Source organism: Balaenoptera physalus (assembly GCF_965194825.1).
Source record: "Balaenoptera physalus genome assembly, contig: HAP1_SCAFFOLD_1154, whole genome shotgun sequence".
Classification (NCBI taxonomy): domain Eukaryota; kingdom Metazoa; phylum Chordata; class Mammalia; order Artiodactyla; family Balaenopteridae; genus Balaenoptera; species Balaenoptera physalus.
The window spans coordinates 119970-138767 of NW_028125640.1; the positions used below are offsets into that span (position 1 = coordinate 119970).

Here is an 18798-nt window from a genome sequence, read left to right on the forward strand (position 1 = left end):
AAAATTACAGGCCAATATCACTGATGAACATAGATGCAAAAATCCTTAATAAAATTTTAGCAAACCAAATCCAATGATACATTAAAAGGATAATACACCACGGTCAAGTGGAATTTATCCCAGGGATACAAGGATGGTTCAATATCTGAAAATAAATCAATATGATGCACCATATTAAAAAATTGAATAGTAAAAAAACATATGGTTATCTCAGTTAATGCAGAAAAAGCTTTTGACAAAATTCAGCATCCATTTATGATTAAAACTTCAGAAAGTGAACTTAGAGGGAACACACCTCAACATAATACAGGCCATATATGACAAACCCACAGCTAACGTCATACTCAGTGGTGAAAACCTGAAAGCTTTTCCTCTAAGATCAGGAACAAGACAAAAACGCCCACTCTTGCCACTTTTATTCAACATAGTATTAGAAGATCTAGCCACAGCAATCAGAAAAAAGAAAGAAATAAAAGGAATCCAAATTGGAAAAGAAGAAGTAAACCTGTCACTGTTTGCAGATAACATGATAATATACATAGAAAATCCTAAAGGCATCATGAAAAAACTACTAGAGCTCATCAATGAATTCAGTAAAGTTGCAGAATACCAAATTAATATACAGAAATCTGTTGATATCTGTTGATATCAGAAAGGGAAATTAAGGAAACAATCCCATTTACAATCACATCAAAAACAAAAAAGTACCTAGAAATAAAACTACCTAAGTATGTAAAAGACCTGTGCTTGGAAAACTATGAGATACTCATGAAAGAAATAGAAGATGACACAAACAAATGGAAAGATATATCATGTTCATGGATTGGAAAAATTAATATTGTGACAATGACCATACTATCCAAGGCAATCTACAGATTCAATGCAATCCCTATCAAAGTAACAATGAAATTTTTCACAAAACTAGAACAAATAATTTAAAAATTTGTATGAAAACACAACAGACGTCTAAATAGCCAAAACAATCTTGAGAAAGAAGAACACAGCTGGAGTTATCACACTCCCTGACTTCTGAATATGCTATAAAGCTACAGTAATCAAAAGAGCATGGTACTGGCACAAAAACAGTCACAGAGATCAATGGAACAGAATAGGAAGCCCAGAAATAAATCCACATACTTGTGGTCAATTAATCAATGATAGAGGAGGCAAGAATATTTAATGGAGAAGAGACAGTCTCTTCAATAAGTGGCGCTTGTAAAACTGGACATCTACATATAAAAGAATGAAATCAGAACTTTTTCTCACACCATATACAATAAATTCAAAACAAATTAAATAATTAAACATAAGACTACAGACCATAAAACTCCTAGAAGAAAACATAGGCAGAACACTCTTTGACATAAATAGTAGCAATAATTTTTTGCATATGTCTCCTGAGGCAATGGAAGTAAAAGCAAAAATAAACAAATAGGACCTAATTAAACTTAAAAGCATTTGCACAGCAAAGGAAATCATTGACAAAACAAAATGACAAAAAAACAAAAATATAACATACTGAATGGGAGAAAATATTTGCAAATGATATGACTGATAAGCAGTTAATATCCATAATATATAAACAGCTTGTACAATACTAAAAAAAAAACAATCTGATTAAAAAATGGGCCAAAGACCTCAATAGACATTCTTCCAAAGAAGAAATACACATGGCCAATAGGTACATGAAAAGATACTCAAAATCACTAACCTTTAGAGAAATGTAATCAAAACCAGAATGACTTCCAATACTATGTTAAATAAAAGTGGTGAGAGTGGGTGGTTTTGTCTTGTTCCTGATCTTAGAGGAAATGTCTTCAGCTTTTCACCATTGAGTATGACGTTAGCTGTGGGTTTGTCATATATGCCCTTTATTATGTTGAGGTATGTTCCCTCTAAGTTCACTTTCTGGAGAGTTTTTATCATAAATGGATGTTGAATTTTGTCAAAAGCTTTTTCTGCATTAATTGAGAGGACCATATGTTTTTTAATCTTCAATTTGTTAATATGGTGTATCACATTGATTGATTTGTGGATACTGAAAAATCCTTGCATCCCTGGAATAAATCCCACTTGATCATGGTGTGTGAACCCTTTAATGTATTGTTGGATTCAGTTTGCTAACATTTTATTAAGGATTTTTGCATCTATGTTCATCAGTGTTATTTGCCTGTAATTTTCTTGTGATATCTTAGTCTGGTTTTGGCATCAGGGTGATGGTGGCCTCATAAAATGAGTTAGGAAGTCTTCTTTCCTCTGCAGGTTTTGGAATAGTTTGAGAAGGATGAGTGTTAAGTCTTCTCTAAATGTTTGGTAGAATCACCTGTGAAGCAATCTGTTCCTGGACTTTTGTTTGTTGGGAGTTTTAAAATTACTGATTCAATTGCACTACTGGTAATTTCTTCCTGGTTCAGTCTTGGGAGACTGTACATTCCTAGGAATTTGCATATTTCTTCTAGATTGTCCATTTTAATGTCCACTTTAATAGTTGTTTGCAGTAGTTTCTTATGATCTTTTGTATTTCTCTGGCATCGGTTGTAACTTCTCCTTTTTCATTTCTGATTTTATTGATTTGGGCCCTCTTCCTTTTTTGTTGATGAGTCTGGCTAAAGTTTTATCAACGTTGATTACCTCTTCAAAGACCAGCTTTTAGCTTCATTGATGTTTTCTATATCACTTCACACCTGTCAGAATGGCTATCAGCAAAAAGAACACAAGTAACAAATGTTGGCGAGGATGTGGAATAAAGGGAACCCTTGTACATTGTTGGTAGGAATGTAAATTGGTGCAGTCACTGTGGAAAACAGTATGGCAGTTCCTCAAAAAATTAAAAATAGGGCTACCATATGATCCAGCAATTCCACTCCTGGGTATATATCCCAAGAAAAGGAAAACACTAATTTTAAATGATAACATGCCCCTCTATATTCATAGCTGCATTATTTACAATAGCCAAGATGTGGAAGCAACCTAAGTGTCCATCAACAGATGAATGGATAAAGAAAATATGGCATATGTATACAATGTAATATTACTCACCCATAGAAAAGAATGAAATCTTGCCATTTGCAACAACATGGATAGAGCTGGAGTGTATTATGAAGTAAGTGAAGTAAGTCAGACAGAGAAAAACAAATACTGTGTGTTATCACTGTTACATGGAATCTAAACATAAAACAAATGAATGAAAATAACAAAACAGAAATATATGCACAGATACAGAGAAGAAACTAGTGAAGAAACTAGTGATTACCTAATCACTAAGAAACTAGTGATTACCTACCTAGAGAGAAGGGGGGAGGGGCAAGATTAAGGTAGGGGATTAAGAGATACAAACTAATATGTATAAAATAAATAAGCTACAAGAATATTGCACAACACAGGGAATATAGCCAATATATTAAAATAACTATAAATGGAGTATAATCTGTAAATATGTTTAATAACTATGTTGTACACTTGAAACCAATATGATATTGTAAATCAACTATATCGCAACTAAAAAAAAAAAAAGAAAAAAAACGGGGTGGTGGGGGTTCCCTGGCAGTCCAGTGGTTAGGATTTGGTGCTTTCACTGCCATGGCCTGGGTTCAGTCCCTGGTCAGGGAACTGAGATCCTGCAAGGCACGCAGCACAGCCAAAAACAAACAAACAAAAAGGTATCTAGAGGTAAATTCATACACCTCTCCCCCAAAAAAGATACAGACAATCAGAACTCTAAGTAGTAAGGAGATTGAATCAATAATCAAAAATCTTCCAAAAAAGAAAAGCCCTGGACCTGATGGCTTCACTGGCAAATTATACCAAACATTTAAAGAAGAACACTAATCCTTCTCAAACTTTTCCAAATAATTGAAGAGGAGGAAACACATCCTAATTCATTCTGTGAGGCCAAAATAACTCTGATACTAAAGCAAGACAAACACTATAAGAAAACTACAGATCAATAACCTTTACAAACATTGGTGCAAAAATCCTCAAGAAAATACTAGTGAACAGAATTTAGCATATATTGGAAGAACTTTACCCCATGACCAATTGGGATTTATTCCTGGAATTCAAGGATGCTTCAACAAACAAAAATCAACCAATATGCCACATCAACAAAATGAAAGAAAAAACACATGAACATCTGAATGATGCAGAAAAGTCATTTAGCAAAATTCAACAGCCTTTCATGATTAAAACCCTCAACAAAATAGGAATAGAAAGAAAGTACCTCCACATAATAAAAGCTATACATGAAAAACCCACAGCCATCGTAATTCTTAATGGTGAAAAACTGAAAGCATTTCCTCTAAGATCAGGAACAAGGCCAGGATGCCCACTTTCACCACGTCTATTCAACATAGTACTGGAAGTTTTAGCCAGAGCAATTAGGCGAGAAAAAGAAATTAAAGGCTTCTAAATTGGAAAGGAAGAACTAAAATTATCTTTGTTTGCAATTAATATGATCTTATATCTAGAAAACCCTAAGATTCCACATCAAAAAAGTTAGAACTAATAAATGAATTCAGCAAAGTGGCAGGATATAAAGTCAACACACAAAAATCAGTTGCATTTCTATGCACAAGCAGTGAGCAATTTGAAAAAGAAAAAAATTTTAAACCCATTTACAATAGCATCAAAAAGAATAAAATACTTAGGGATTAGTTTAACTACAAAAGTGAAAGATTTGCAAAATGAAAACTACAAAACATTGCTAAAAGAAATAAAAGAAGACATAAATAAATGGAAATACATCCCAGTTTCATGGATTGAAAGACTTAATATTGTTAAAATGTCACTATTACCCAAAGTTATCCACAGATTCAATGTAATACTTATCAATATCCCAAAGATATTTTTGCAAAAATAGAAAAAAACCTAGCCTAAAATTCATATGGAATTTCAAGGGACCTCAGACAGCCCCAAAAAATCTTGAAAAAAACAAAACTGGAGGGCTCACACTTCTTGGTTTCAAAACCTATTACAAAGCTACAGTAATCAAAACAATATAGTATTGGCATAAAGACAGACATATAGAGCAATGGAGTGGATTACAGAGACCAGAAATAAATACATATACAATCAAATGATTTTTGACAAGAATACCAAGACCATTTAATGGGTAAAGGGTAGTCTTTCCAACAAATGGTGCTGTTGAAAATGGATATACACATACAAAAGAATGACATTTGATCCTTACCTAACACCATATACAGAATTGACTCAAAATGGATCAAGAACATAAATATAAGACCTAAAACAACAAAACTCTTAGAAGAAAACACAAGACAAAATACCAGATATTTGATATTTGATTTGGTAATGATATTTGATTTGGTAATGACTTCTTAGAGAACAACGAGTACTGACAATGATGTGGTGAAATTGGCACCCCTGTGCACTGTCAGTGGGAATTTAAAATGGTACAGCTACAATGGAAAAAAGTGTGGAGGTTCCTCAATAAATTAAAAGTAGAATTACCATATTACCTAGAAATTCCACCTCTGGGTATATACTAAAAACAAAGTAGGGTCTTGAAGAGATATTTGTACACTCACATTCCTAGCAGCATTATTCATATTATTTAAAACATGGATGTAACTCAAGTGCCCATTAAATGAGGAATGAATAAGCAAGATGTGGTATATACTTACAATGGAATATTTCGTTGCTTTATTCTAAAAACTTCCTTTTTAGGAAGGAAATTCTGTAATATGCTGCAACATAGACAAACCTTGAATACATTATGTTAAGTGAAATAAACCAGTAACAAAAAATGCTGACAGGATTTCTTCAAGCTGAAAGGAAATGACGGTAATTACTAACATGAGAACATATGAAAATATAAAACATTCTGGTAAAGGTATGTATATAGACAAATTCAGAATACTATAATATTGTAATACAGTGTTGTGTTAATCACTTTAGTATAAAGGTTAAAGGACAAAATTATTAAAAATGACAATAATATTAATTTGTAAAAATATACAATATACAAAGAGGTAAATTTTGACATGAAAAACATAAAATGTGGGGTCGGGGAGTAAAAGGGTAGCATTTTGGTATGCAATTGAAGTTAAGTTGTCATCAACTTAAAATAAACTGTTACATCTATGTATTATGTAAGGTTCATGGTAACCACATAGCAAAAACCTACAATAGATACATAACAGTTGAAGAGAGAAGAATCAAAGCTTATATTACAGGAAATCATCAATTCACAAAGAAAGCAAGAGAGGAAGAAAGAACAATGGAACTACAAAAGAGTCAGAAAAATATTAATAAGATGGCATTAGTAAGTCCTTACCCATCAACAGTTATTTTAAATATAAATGGATTAAATTCTCCTGTCAAAAGACAGAGGAGCTGGATTTTTTTTAAAAAAAGATCCAACTAAATGCTCCCTACAGAAAACTCACTTCAGATTCAAAGACACATACAGATTGAAAGTGAAGGGAAAAAAAAAATTTCCTGAAAATGCAAACAACATGAGACCATGGATAGCTATACGTATATCAGACAAACGACTTTACTTAATTCTTTTAACATTTTTATTGGAGTATAATTGCTTTATAATGATGTGGTAGTTTCTGCTGTATAACAAAGTGAATCAGCTATACATATACATACATCCCCATATCTCCACCCTCTTGCATCTCCCTCCCACCCTCCCTATTCCACCCCTCTAGATGGACACAAAGCACCGAGCTGATCTCTCTGTGTTATGTGCCTTCTTCCCACTAGCTATCTATTTTACATTTGGTAGTGTATATATGTCCATGCCACTCTCTCACTTCTTCCCAGCTTACCCTTCCCCCTCCCCATGTCCTCAAGTCCATTCTCTATGTCTGCATCTTTGACAAAGAGACTTTAACTCAAACACTGTAACAAGAGACAAAGAAGATCATTACATAATGATAAAGGGGTTGATTCACCAAGAGAATATAACAATCGTAAATTCATATGCACCCAACATTGGAGCACCCAAATATATTAACAGTGAAGAAGGCAGAAATAGACAACAATACAATAATAGTAGAAGACTTTACTATCCCACTTTTAACAATGAACAGACCATATAGACAGAAAATCAATAAGGAAACACTGGACTCAAACTATACCTCAGGCCAAATGGACCTAACAGACATATGCAGAATATTCCATCCAAGAGCAGTGGAATACATATTCTTCTCCAGTGCACATGGAACATTCTCCAGGATAGATCATATGCTAGCTCACAAAACAATTCTCAGCAAGCTTAAGAAAACTGAATTGATACCAAACAACTTTTCAAAACATGACGGTATGAAACTAGAAATCAATTAACAGTAGAAAAACTGAAAAACTCAGAAATATGTGGAAATTAAACAGCACACTCTTCAACAACCAGTGGGTCAAAGAAGAAATCAAAACAGAAATAAAATATCTTAAAACAAATGAAAATGGAAACACAACACACTAAAACTTATGGGAAGCAGCAAAAGCAGTTCTAACAGAAGTTTGTAACAATATATGACTATGTTAAGAAAAAATAAATATCTCAAATAAACAACCTAACTTCACACATCAAAAAATTTAAAGAAAAGAACAAACTACACCAAAAGTTAGCAGAGGAAAGGAAACAACAAAAATCAGAGCAGAATCAAATGAAATAGAGACCAGAAAAACAATAGAAAAAAATTGAACAGCACATTAAAAGGATCATACACCATGATCAAGTGGAATTTATCCCTGTGCTGCAAGGATGGTTCAACAAATGCAAATCAATAAATGTGATACACCACACTAATAAAATGAAAGATAAAAATAATATAATCATCACAATAGATGGGGAAAGAACATTTGATGAAACAAAATATCCTTTCATGATAAAAAAAAAAACTCTTCACAAATTGAGTATAGAATACGGGTCATATTCAACAATCCTACAGCTAAAATCACACTCAAGAGTGGAAGGGTGAAAGCTTTTCCTCTAAGATCAGAAACAAGAAAACAAGACAAGGGTACCCAGAGTGGCACCACACATATTCAACATGATACCAGAAGTCCCAACCAGAGAAGTCAGGCAAAAATAAGAAATAAAAGGCATGCAAATCAGAAAGAAAGGAGTAAATCTGTTTGCAGATTTATGATCTCATAGATAAAAAATCCTGAAGACTCCATCAAGAACTGTTAGCACTAATTTTTAAAATTCAGTAAAGTTCCAGGATACAAAAATCAACATCCAGATATCAATTGCATTTCTATACACTAGCAACCAAATATCTGAAAAAGAAATAGAGAAAACAATCTTATTTATAATAGCATCCAAAATAATTAAATACTTAGGAACAAATTTAACCAAGGAGGCAAAAGATCTGTACACTGAAACTATACGACTTTGATGAAAGAATTTGACAGACACAAATAAATGGAAAGATACCCCATGTTCATGGATCAGAAGAATTAACATTGTTAAAATATCCACATTACCCAAGGCCATCTACAGATTCAACGTCATTCCTATCAAAATTCCAAGGGCATTTTTCACAGAAATAGAAAAAACAATCCTAAAATTCAAATGGAACCACAAAGACCACGAAAACCCAAAGCAATCTTGACAAAGAATAAACAAAGCTGGAGTTACCACACTTCCTGTTTTCAAACCTTATTACAAAGTTATAGTAATCAAAAGAGTATGGCATAAAAACAGACACATAAAACAATGGAACAGAGTAGACAGCCCGGAAATAAACCCACACATATACAGTCAATTATTGTTTGACAAGGGAGCCAAACATACTCACTGGGGAAAGGATAGTCTCTTCAAATAATGGTGTTAGGAAAACTGGATATCACGTGTAGAAGATGAAGCTGGACTCTTAACTTACACCACTCACAAAAATTACCTCAAAATAGATTAAAGACATAAACATAAGACCTGAAACTGTAAAACTCCTAGAAGAGAACATAGGGTAGAAGCTCCTTGACATTTGTCTTAGTGATATGACATCAAAAGCGCAAACAACAAAACAAAAATTAAAAAATGGGACTACATCAAACTAAAAACCTTCTGTACAGCAAAGAAACAATTCACAAAATGAAAAGGCAACATATGGAATGAGAGTAATATTTGTACACAAACTAATAAGGGGTTAATATCCAAAATACATAAGAAATTCATTTAACCCAACAGCAAAAAACCAAGCAATTCAATTTAAAAATGGACAGAAGATCTAAATAGACAGTTTTCCGAAGAACACATATAAATGACCAACAGGTGTATGAAAAGATGCTCAACATCAATAATCATTAATGAAACACAAATCAAAACCACAATAAGATATCACTTCAAACGTATTAGAATGGCTATCATAAAAAAGAAAAGATAAAAGTGGAGGAAAAGGAATGCTTGTACACTGTTGGTGGGAATGTAAATTGGTACAGCCATTATGCAAAACAGTATGCTCAAAAAATTAAAAAGAGAACTACCATATGATCCAGCAATCCCACTTCTGGATATATAGCCAAAGGAAATGGAATAAAATTACTATCTCAAAGAAATATCTGCACTCCCATATTCACTGAAGCATTATTCACAATAGCCAAGCTATGGAAACAACCTTAGTGTCCATCAACAGAAGAATGGTTAAAGAAGATGTGACAAATATATCTATATATATAGATATACACACAATGGAATATTATTTAGCCAAGAAAAAGAATGAAATCTTGCCTTTTGAGCAACATGGATTGACCATGAGGGCATTATGCTAAGTGAAATAAATCAGAAAGACAAATACTGTGTGCTATCACTTATACATGGAATGTAAAAAAGCTGAAACTCACAGAAAGAGAGTAGGATGGTAGTTGCCAAGGTCTAGGAATTGGGGGAAATGGGGAGATGTTGATCAAATGGTGGAAACTTCCAGTTATAAGATGAATAAGTTCTGGTCATCTAACGTACAGCATGGTGACTACAGTTAACTATACTGTATCATATACTTCAAAGTTGCTAAGAGAGTAGATCTCAAATGGCTTAACCACACACACACAAAGTAACTGTGTGAAGGAATGGAAAAGTTAACTAACCATACTGTGGAAATCATTTTGCAATTATGTATGTGTAGCAACTCATCGCATTGTATACCTTAAACTCACTCAATGTTATATGTTAATTATTTCTCAAAGAAGATGGAAAACAAAACAAAACTGCAGTCCACCATTGTTCGCTTAGTTGATCAGACTGGCATCCCAACACAGTCTATTGGAGGAAGCCTCCCTCACTCACTTTTGGGAGAAGCCTCTGCCTTGTATGTTAACTAGTTATTCTAGTCACTCCTAGGGTCACCAGCCTAAAAAGCAGGTATGTTGATCTCAGACAAAAAGAGACTGATGAGATGAATCTGTCCTGGCTAAGGTGCCAACTAGTGAATTATAGCCTTTTCAGACCTATACTATAGCACCTTTAAGTTACAGAAGGAGCTGAGAAGGACCTTAAGGACTACTCCTTCAAGATCCTATAACAATTTAAGTTGGAATACAGCATATGGTAGACACAGCACAAAGTGGCAGCAGCCAAAGTGCAAATGCACCAAGAACTAACAGTGCCATCTTAGGCAGAACTTGCTGTGTGGTAAAATCAGTTAGAAAGCCAAGAGCAGCCCAGAGGTGGCCCCTCCATTGAACACTTGAGTCATTCTGCTCACTGTGCCAACTGTTCTAAAATTATGTCCAGGATTTAATTTACGGAGGTGACCAAGTGATGATACAGAGAGGCCAATGCCTCTGAAACTCATTAGTTACATTTCCTGAAAGAAGGGGACATGCAACACCACACAGGGCTAGTGGGTAAGTACCAGATTTGGTCAGGAGGCAGAAGCAGGAACAAGGAGAAAGCCTATGCCAGAGCGTTTATTGGAATTTTGACAGAAAATGTAAGGGAGGGCAGAGTAAACAATTTAGGATTGCTTAGTTTGAATAATTCTGGTGGGTTTTAGGCTATAGGTGTGGTCCCTAGTTGCCTGGTACCTGACCCTGGGACATTTTAGGTCAGGGGAAATATTGGCTTAGTGTGTAAGTTAGATAAATGGGGTAATTGGGGCTCTAGACCCCAGACTGGTTGGTTGATTTGCATATGAAAGACAAGCTCCCAGAGAGCCCTTTGCTAGCCCAGTGTGGGGCAGTCTCTCCCTGGCCAGACAGCTTCTTAAGATGTCAAAACATCACAAAATACAGAAAATGAAAACTTGATTAATACACTGCTGCTGCTCTACATGGCCGTTTGTCCACCAGGCTCACTCATCTCAAGACCCATATGCCAGGACCACACAAATGCTGAAGGAGTGTGAACCTGCCTAGGTACAGACACCCTGAACCCATCTGCACGAAGAGGGGCCAGAAATCATCAACATTTATGGGGATTCTTTGGCCCTAGAGAATGGACCAACTCTAAAAATAGAGTTACCATGTGATCTTGCAATCCCACTCCTGGGCATATATCCAGAGAAAAGTCTCATTTGAAAAGATACATGCACTCCAATGTTCATAGTAGCACTATTAACAATACCAAAACATGGAAACAACGTAAGTGTCCATCAACAGATGAATGGATAAAGAAGATGTGCTATTTATATGCAATGGAATATTACTCAGTCATAAAAAGAGAATGAAATAATGCCATTTGCAGCAACATGGATGGACTGAGAGATTATCATACTAAGTGAAGTAAGTCAAACAGAGAAAGATAAATATCATTTGATATCACTTATATGTGGAATCTAAAAAAAAAGATACAAATGAACTTATTTATGAAACAGAAATAGATCCACAGACATAGAAAACAAACCTATGGAACCAAAAGGGAAAGGAGGGGAGGGATAAATTAGGAGTTCAGAATTAACATATACACAGTACCATATATATAATAGATAATCAACAAGGACCTACCATATAGCACAGGGAACTATACTCAATATTTTGTAATAACCTGTAAGGGAAAAGAATCTGAAAAGAATCACTTTGCTGTACACCTGAAACTAACACAACACTGTAAATCAACTATACTTCAATACAAAAAATACAATGCTTCCTTTGGAATTTTCCTGAAGGTCAATGACCAGCGGGTATCTTTACTGTGCATTGGCAGGAGGTTATCTTTACCCATGAACTGATTATTTTGCTATCGATGAATAGAAAATTTAGTCCATACATAACAATTTTTTAAAAAGAGACAATTTATTTTTTAAATATTTATTTGTTTGTTTGTTTGTTTGTTTGTTTGGCTGTGTCAGGTCTTAGTTGCTGTGTGCAGGATCTTCGTTGCGGCATGCAGGATCTTTAGTTGTGGCATGCGAGAATCTTTTAGTTTCGGCATGTGGGATCTAGTTCCTTGACCAGAGATCGAACCTGGGCCCCCTGCATTGGGAGCATAGAGTCTTAACCACTGGACCACCAGGGAAGTCCCAAGACAATTTATTTAAGAAACTGACAATTCGTCCTTATCGTTTTGAGTGCAATTTGAATCCACCCTCACTTCTAAATTCCACTGCCACTTACTTATTGTGAGTCACTTCACCAACCAGAACAATTACTGTGATCCCCAATTCCACTCTTTCAATCTTGCAGTAGTGCCTCTGCTCAGCTTCTAAAACTGCCATTTTCTTGTTTAAAACCTTGCCTGGGAAACTGTCCAGCTACAGATTGTAATGGTGACCACCTGAACCTGAATCTCTTCAACCTTCCAAACCAGAAGATCGACAATGACAAGTAAAACAACACAAATAAAGAACACTAATAAAATTACTACTGGCCATGCTTTAGATATACTAGGGTACAGAGAATACCACGAACTTCTAATTATTTACAAGTAGAGAAATGAAAAACAAATTTCAACAGGCTCTCATTGAGACAGGCCTGGGACCTGGGACCTTTTGCTGCAGTGCTGCAATGCTTGCACCTGGACAAACCTCTCCTCAAGCAAAAAAATACAAAGAAACTATAAGGGGCTAAAGATAACTGCATGCATGCGCAGTTGGGACAAATTATGTATAAAAGATACAAAAAGAACAAAAAACCTCCCTACTGTCATTTCTGAAGACCTAGGAGCAAAAAAACAGGGTGTCCGGAGCAAAAGCAGGGTACTGAGCACGCCCCCTGCACTCAACACCACCAGAGGGGTGGACAAAACACTTAAGCCACCCCTCTGGCCTGACCCCTGGACACCCCCTACGCTCACCCCATATAAAGAACCAGCTCACTTCCCCCCCACCAAGGGAGCAAGTGAGCAAGGGAACCGGTAACTTGTTCTGGCTCCCCACTGCTGCAGCAGGGGCCCCAATAAAGCCTTGCCTGAATTTCTTGTCTGGCCTCTAGTCAATTTCTGTTTATTGAGGAAGGCCAAGAACCCTGGTCGGTATCATCATGGCTGGTAAAAGTCTACAGGCATGAAGAATGAGGGAAGGCGAACTTAAGAGATTCTGTGAAAAAGAAGAGTGGAACAGAAGATGCAGATAAAGATAGACAAAATCACTTCCAGAAAGTGAGATTACAAGAGTAAGTGTCAAAATGTTAAACACAAGTTGAAGAATTGTCAATTTCTGGCATCAGCTATAAGAATTGGGCTTGAAAGTAAGCAGAACTCTAGGTATTAGCCTTTGGGAAGCATTGCTTCTCGGGGGAGAATCTGCCAAATGGAGAAGTGGTGGCAGTGAAAAGAAAGAAGGAAGAAAAAGGAAGAAGTAAAAGTTAAGGATCCTACAGAAACCAAAGACAAACATGTCACACCACCTCTCCTCTCTTTCTGCCACCATCCCAACCATTACCAACATAATCAAAAATTTTAAATGCATTTTAAAATACTGGTAAAAGAGGGCACTCTTACGCCAGGAAAATTATCAACAAAAGGCCTAGGATTGAAAAAAAATTAACTCAATTCAACATAAAGTACTACAAAAAGTAAATAGAAAATTCAAATTAAAATATTTCCTGTGACAGATATTCTTTCCAAAAATTAGTAAGGGAGCAGAAGAATACTGTAACAAACTTCTAAATTGAATTAAATATTCATAAACAAGCAATTAGTTTTAAAACAATAAGTTTTTTAACATTGAATGCATGCATTGAATCAGCAATTTTAAAAACTAATGACAAAACAGGACAAAACACACAAAAAATTCAATGAAAGTCAATCAAGTTCAGAAAAGGAATTGAAGAAAAAGACAAAGTCCACCAGGGAAGGAAGAACAAATTAGAGGGTGCCCAAGAGAGTACAGATTGGAATAAAATTTTAATAAGGGACTTTGAGGAAAGGCAGGAAGACAACCAAGAGAGTACATCTGAGATTTTTTTAAAAGAGTAAAAATGTTTAAGGAGAAAGTGGATGAAATGCCAGGCAGGCAAGAAAAAAAAATCTGATCTTTATATAATTAGAGTTACTAGAAATGAAAAAGAAACACAACAGAAATAAATATTGATATTTAAATCTGTAAGGCAAGAAAACTACCTGGAAATAAAAGATAACTTAAATTGACATGTTGAGAGGGCCTACCTTGTACCCGGGAAAATGACTCAAAAACAAATCACTTTGAGAAACATGTTAGTAAAACGACTCTAAGGAAAAAAATCATCAGGTCCTCTAAACAAAATAATCAAATTACCTATAATGAGAAGAATATTAGTCTAGCACCAGCCTCTCAAGAGCAGCATACAATGCAAAGCAACAGTGGAACAGCATTTTCAAAATATTCCATAGAACAAAAGTTACCCAAGGTTTTTATATTCAGCCAAGCTGCCTTTAACGTATCGAGTCTATAAGTAAACAGTTTCGACTGTGCAAGAACCCAGGGACTATTGTGCAGGTGAGTCATTCATGAGGAATCTACAATAGGATGAGCTCATGTCAACAGCACACACTGAGGAAACCTTGGTAAATGATTGCTGGTGATTATTTAACATATTTAATTGTAAATCAAATACTAACACAAGAGTAGGGTAATGGGTGAGAGAATTGTGTTTAATTGTTACATGTTCCGAGTATGTGGAAAGAATTCCATTAAAAATGGGAGGAGAAGAGAGGGAGAAGAGTGAAATTTGAAAAAGGTAACTGACTGTTGTATATATGAGTGTCAGTGAGTACCATTTAAAACTGACAGACTAGATAGCAAAAGCTTTTTAAGAAAAAGGAAAATTAAGGGCACTGTAACAGGTATACATATAAAGAGTACTTAGAACAAAACAGAATCTAAAAACCTAATAAAATAATAAAAGGATATTTTGTTATATTTATTGTAAATAAAACATATCAATTATAGCATAAAATAATATGTCAGAATTGAAACAAAATGTACTTGTAACATTAAAAGTACATGGGCAAGGAAAAAAAAAAAAAGAATGCACCAACTTGATCGACCAGGGTCAAGGCACAAATACCAAGGCCCACAGCCTCTGAATGCCCCACTCAAAATTCTCATAGAGTCTCCCATACACGTACGCACTGATGCCTGAATATTCTTACTTCACACACACACACACACCAGTGATAAATGCTGATGAATGCTTAATAAAATGCTTTCCAAGGGCAGGTAGGAAAGCTTTGATTTACGGAGCTTCACAACTTACCTGGTGTAACTATTCTCAGCATGACTAATTTCAACCTGACGTCACAGAGCTGGGAAGAGATATGCACCATTGACTATACCAAGCTAGTACGAGCCAGTTCCAGCGCACCCCATCCCCTTTCATGTGAATATGTGCACACAGTCTGACTGCACCCTGAGTAACACCCTGAACTCTCACCCCAAATATACAAACAAAACCACACTACATATCTCCAGAACATATCTCAGAACATACAATCTTTCATATACACTAAACACACCCATACAACTGCTACCTGAAACCTGAATGTACATACAAAACACCTCTCACTACCTGATTTTTACACAAAACCACTCACCTTGAATGTGCTCAAATACCAACATATGCAACCAACACACTACCTGTATATTCACAACAAATAACCTGTAGACACATAGGCTCTCAAAAAACACCAAGTATACAGTTGTTTCATGAACCACCAAAAAAATACCCACACACAATCTCACAGTCCCAAAATACATATACTCCACAATTCCTGAACACACAACCTACACAGCCTCTCTGTTTCCAAATACATACACTGAACCTCTCCCATATCTCAGAATACACACCCCGTAAGCCCCATGAACCTAAAGACACACACACAGGCACAAAACAACCAAACTTACCAAATATATAGAGGACCATCCCACGAACATTGAAAATACACATATAAGCAACTCCACCAAGTTCTTCAACCAGTACATTCCAGAAGTGACACAAAGAGGATCCCTGAATACTTTAATACACACACAAAGCCCTTATGCACACTCTCATAAACTAACCATGAACATACACCCCTCATGCTCAGATACATACAAGACACAAAAACACCAACAATCCCTCAACTGTAGCTACTATACACACATGACCCCCACACACTCATGGACACACACACCAGCAAATATTCCCAATCTCTAAATATATATATATCGCCCCAAACACTATACATCATCCTTACATTTCCAGAATCCAACATTACCACCACAATCCCCAAACATTTCCAAACACAAAAATCCCAGCATTCCGGGAAACCACTGTGACCATTTCTGACAACCTCAAACCCTATGAATTCACCCATGCCCTGATGGATATACACACAAACCAGTACACACTCCTAAGACACATGGACACATCTCCAGCATATCATATATAAATACACATAAAACCCCTTCCAAGTCCCAAATTACACATCTTAAACCTCCATACCCCTAAATACTTACTTAGAGCCATATCATATACTTCCAGTACAAATAAATTCTCCCATTCTCCTGTATACACATAACTCCATTACTATATCAACACAAAAATACTCACTTCCAGATACAAATAACCCCCAATGAAAAATGTAAACACATACTCTAGAAAATATTCATCTAATCTGCTACGCTCTTTGAATACACACACAAACTCAACATACATGTTTCTCACCACAAGCCCCAAATATACCCCCAATTACTCACCATACTACACATATGGAAATATACCAACCTATAACCAAAAATAAACATAAGGCTTCACACTATCTGCATATACATAATCCCACACTCCCAAATACTCACACTGAAATAACACCACCTGCTTCCAGAACACAGATTCATATAAACCCCACACCAAACAACACATTCATATGCACATATACATTATACCACCAGTCCCATAAAATAGTCTTAAACCTGCCCTCACACACCCCAAAACACACAATTCCTGAAAACCACCAAAAGAAACGCACATAATACAGCATGCCCTAAATATACAAATGATCCCTCTACATTTCAAAAATAGGCAAAACACATGACCCTACACCAAAAATAATAAACACAAGTACTTTTTCCAACTTTTCCACTATGTACATGCAGCTAACCCTTCAAAACCCACCATCAGACACGCATTTCTAACATGCTGGGAGAAAACACACAAATAAACGCACATTCCCAAAGTCTTACACTACAAATACATAACCCAAACAACTTGACTACATCTGAATTACATCTCAAACCCTCTACATAAACTCAAATACATCCACTCTCACAACAACACACTCATGTCTTCCACTTAATCCCAAATATCCACACAGACATCACCAACCCACAAATGCAAATACACTACTCAGATTCTCACCAACTCCATAAATACACAAATAAACCTCACGCCAGGAATTCATGGAAACACATTCCCAATAGACTCCCAAATAATGATATACATAAAACCACCCACTGCCCATGAGGTCCTACAATCCCTGGAAGATCTACAAATACGCATATACAACATGACACTTCCAGATACACATAAACACCCACAACTCCCCAACTGCCAAAAACAAGGATGTAACTTCTTAATATCCTTAAATACAGACACTGAACTCCAACAAGCCACAAACGCACATATATGTAATTCACACTACAAACACACCCACACAGTACTTTCACAACCCCAGAATACAAACATAAACTACCTTAAGCCCCATACGCACCTGCAGTGGTGTGTCATCAAGCAAAGCCTTAATAACCTGAATCAGCACTCCCTAAAGAAATGTGGAGATATATACCATATAATTAATTTTAAAGATATAATGGATGTGTGCACATAATTTACAAATAACTTAAAATGTACACTATTCTTCACTGTAAATTCTATATACCGAATTGATTCTTACCTAATCCTTTCGTTGATTTTTGCTGAACTTTTGCATCACCAGCCAAACTATGCTTGCAATTCCGTCATGATCTGAGAGTATCAGACTACGAATAAATGCTTATTGTTAGATTCAGGAAACTTACTGCTCTCATTGACAAAAGAGTACAGTTTGAACATAAGTGTTGATTGATATTTTTATGTTAAAAAGTTACTAGTGAAGCTGTGAGGATGTTCGCTAGATCTTCACTCATATTCCATTGACCTGAGCTGCACCTTTGGAACCAGATGAGGGTTTTCAACTCGCAAGAACTCCCTCTGGCTTTTGTACTCTTCAGAACGCGCAGACTAGAACGGCACCTGTTTAATAGCTCGCACACACTATTTCCCCCCCACTGTAGGCCCCGCAATCACTGAACCCTTCATGCAGCCGGCTCCCCAGTGGAGCCAATAACCCTGGGGTAAACCCCTCAAGGGAATCGAGCTCTATGGGGGCGTGAACCCACATTGTGGGGAGTCTCCTTACATGGACAAGGGCACAAATAACCCACAGGGTGAACA

The 18798-nt window shown here is 35.9% G+C and overlaps 2 protein-coding genes across 7 annotated transcripts in view; one reads left to right on the plus strand and one right to left on the minus strand.

Moving 5' to 3' along the window:
- LOC309653776 (NUT family member 2G-like) overlaps positions 1–18798 on the plus strand; it is a 128260-nt gene that overhangs the window by 97843 nt on the left and 11619 nt on the right. The window lies entirely within an intron of this gene.
- The window catches only part of LOC309653780 (uncharacterized protein), a 104476-nt gene that overhangs the window by 85552 nt on the left and 126 nt on the right, over positions 1–18798 (minus strand). The window contains exons 2-3 of one of the 6 annotated variants that reach the window (XR_014259467.1): positions 18260–18344; positions 16843–18127 (exon numbers count right to left, since the gene is read on the minus strand). The exons of 3 other annotated variants lie outside the window; for them this stretch is intronic. The gene's annotated coding sequence lies outside the window, so the exon portion shown is untranslated. Of the gene's footprint in view, positions 1–16490; positions 18345–18798 lie in introns of those variants that run through there. 2 more of the 6 variants (XR_014259465.1, XR_014259466.1) reach the window with 2 other exon arrangements.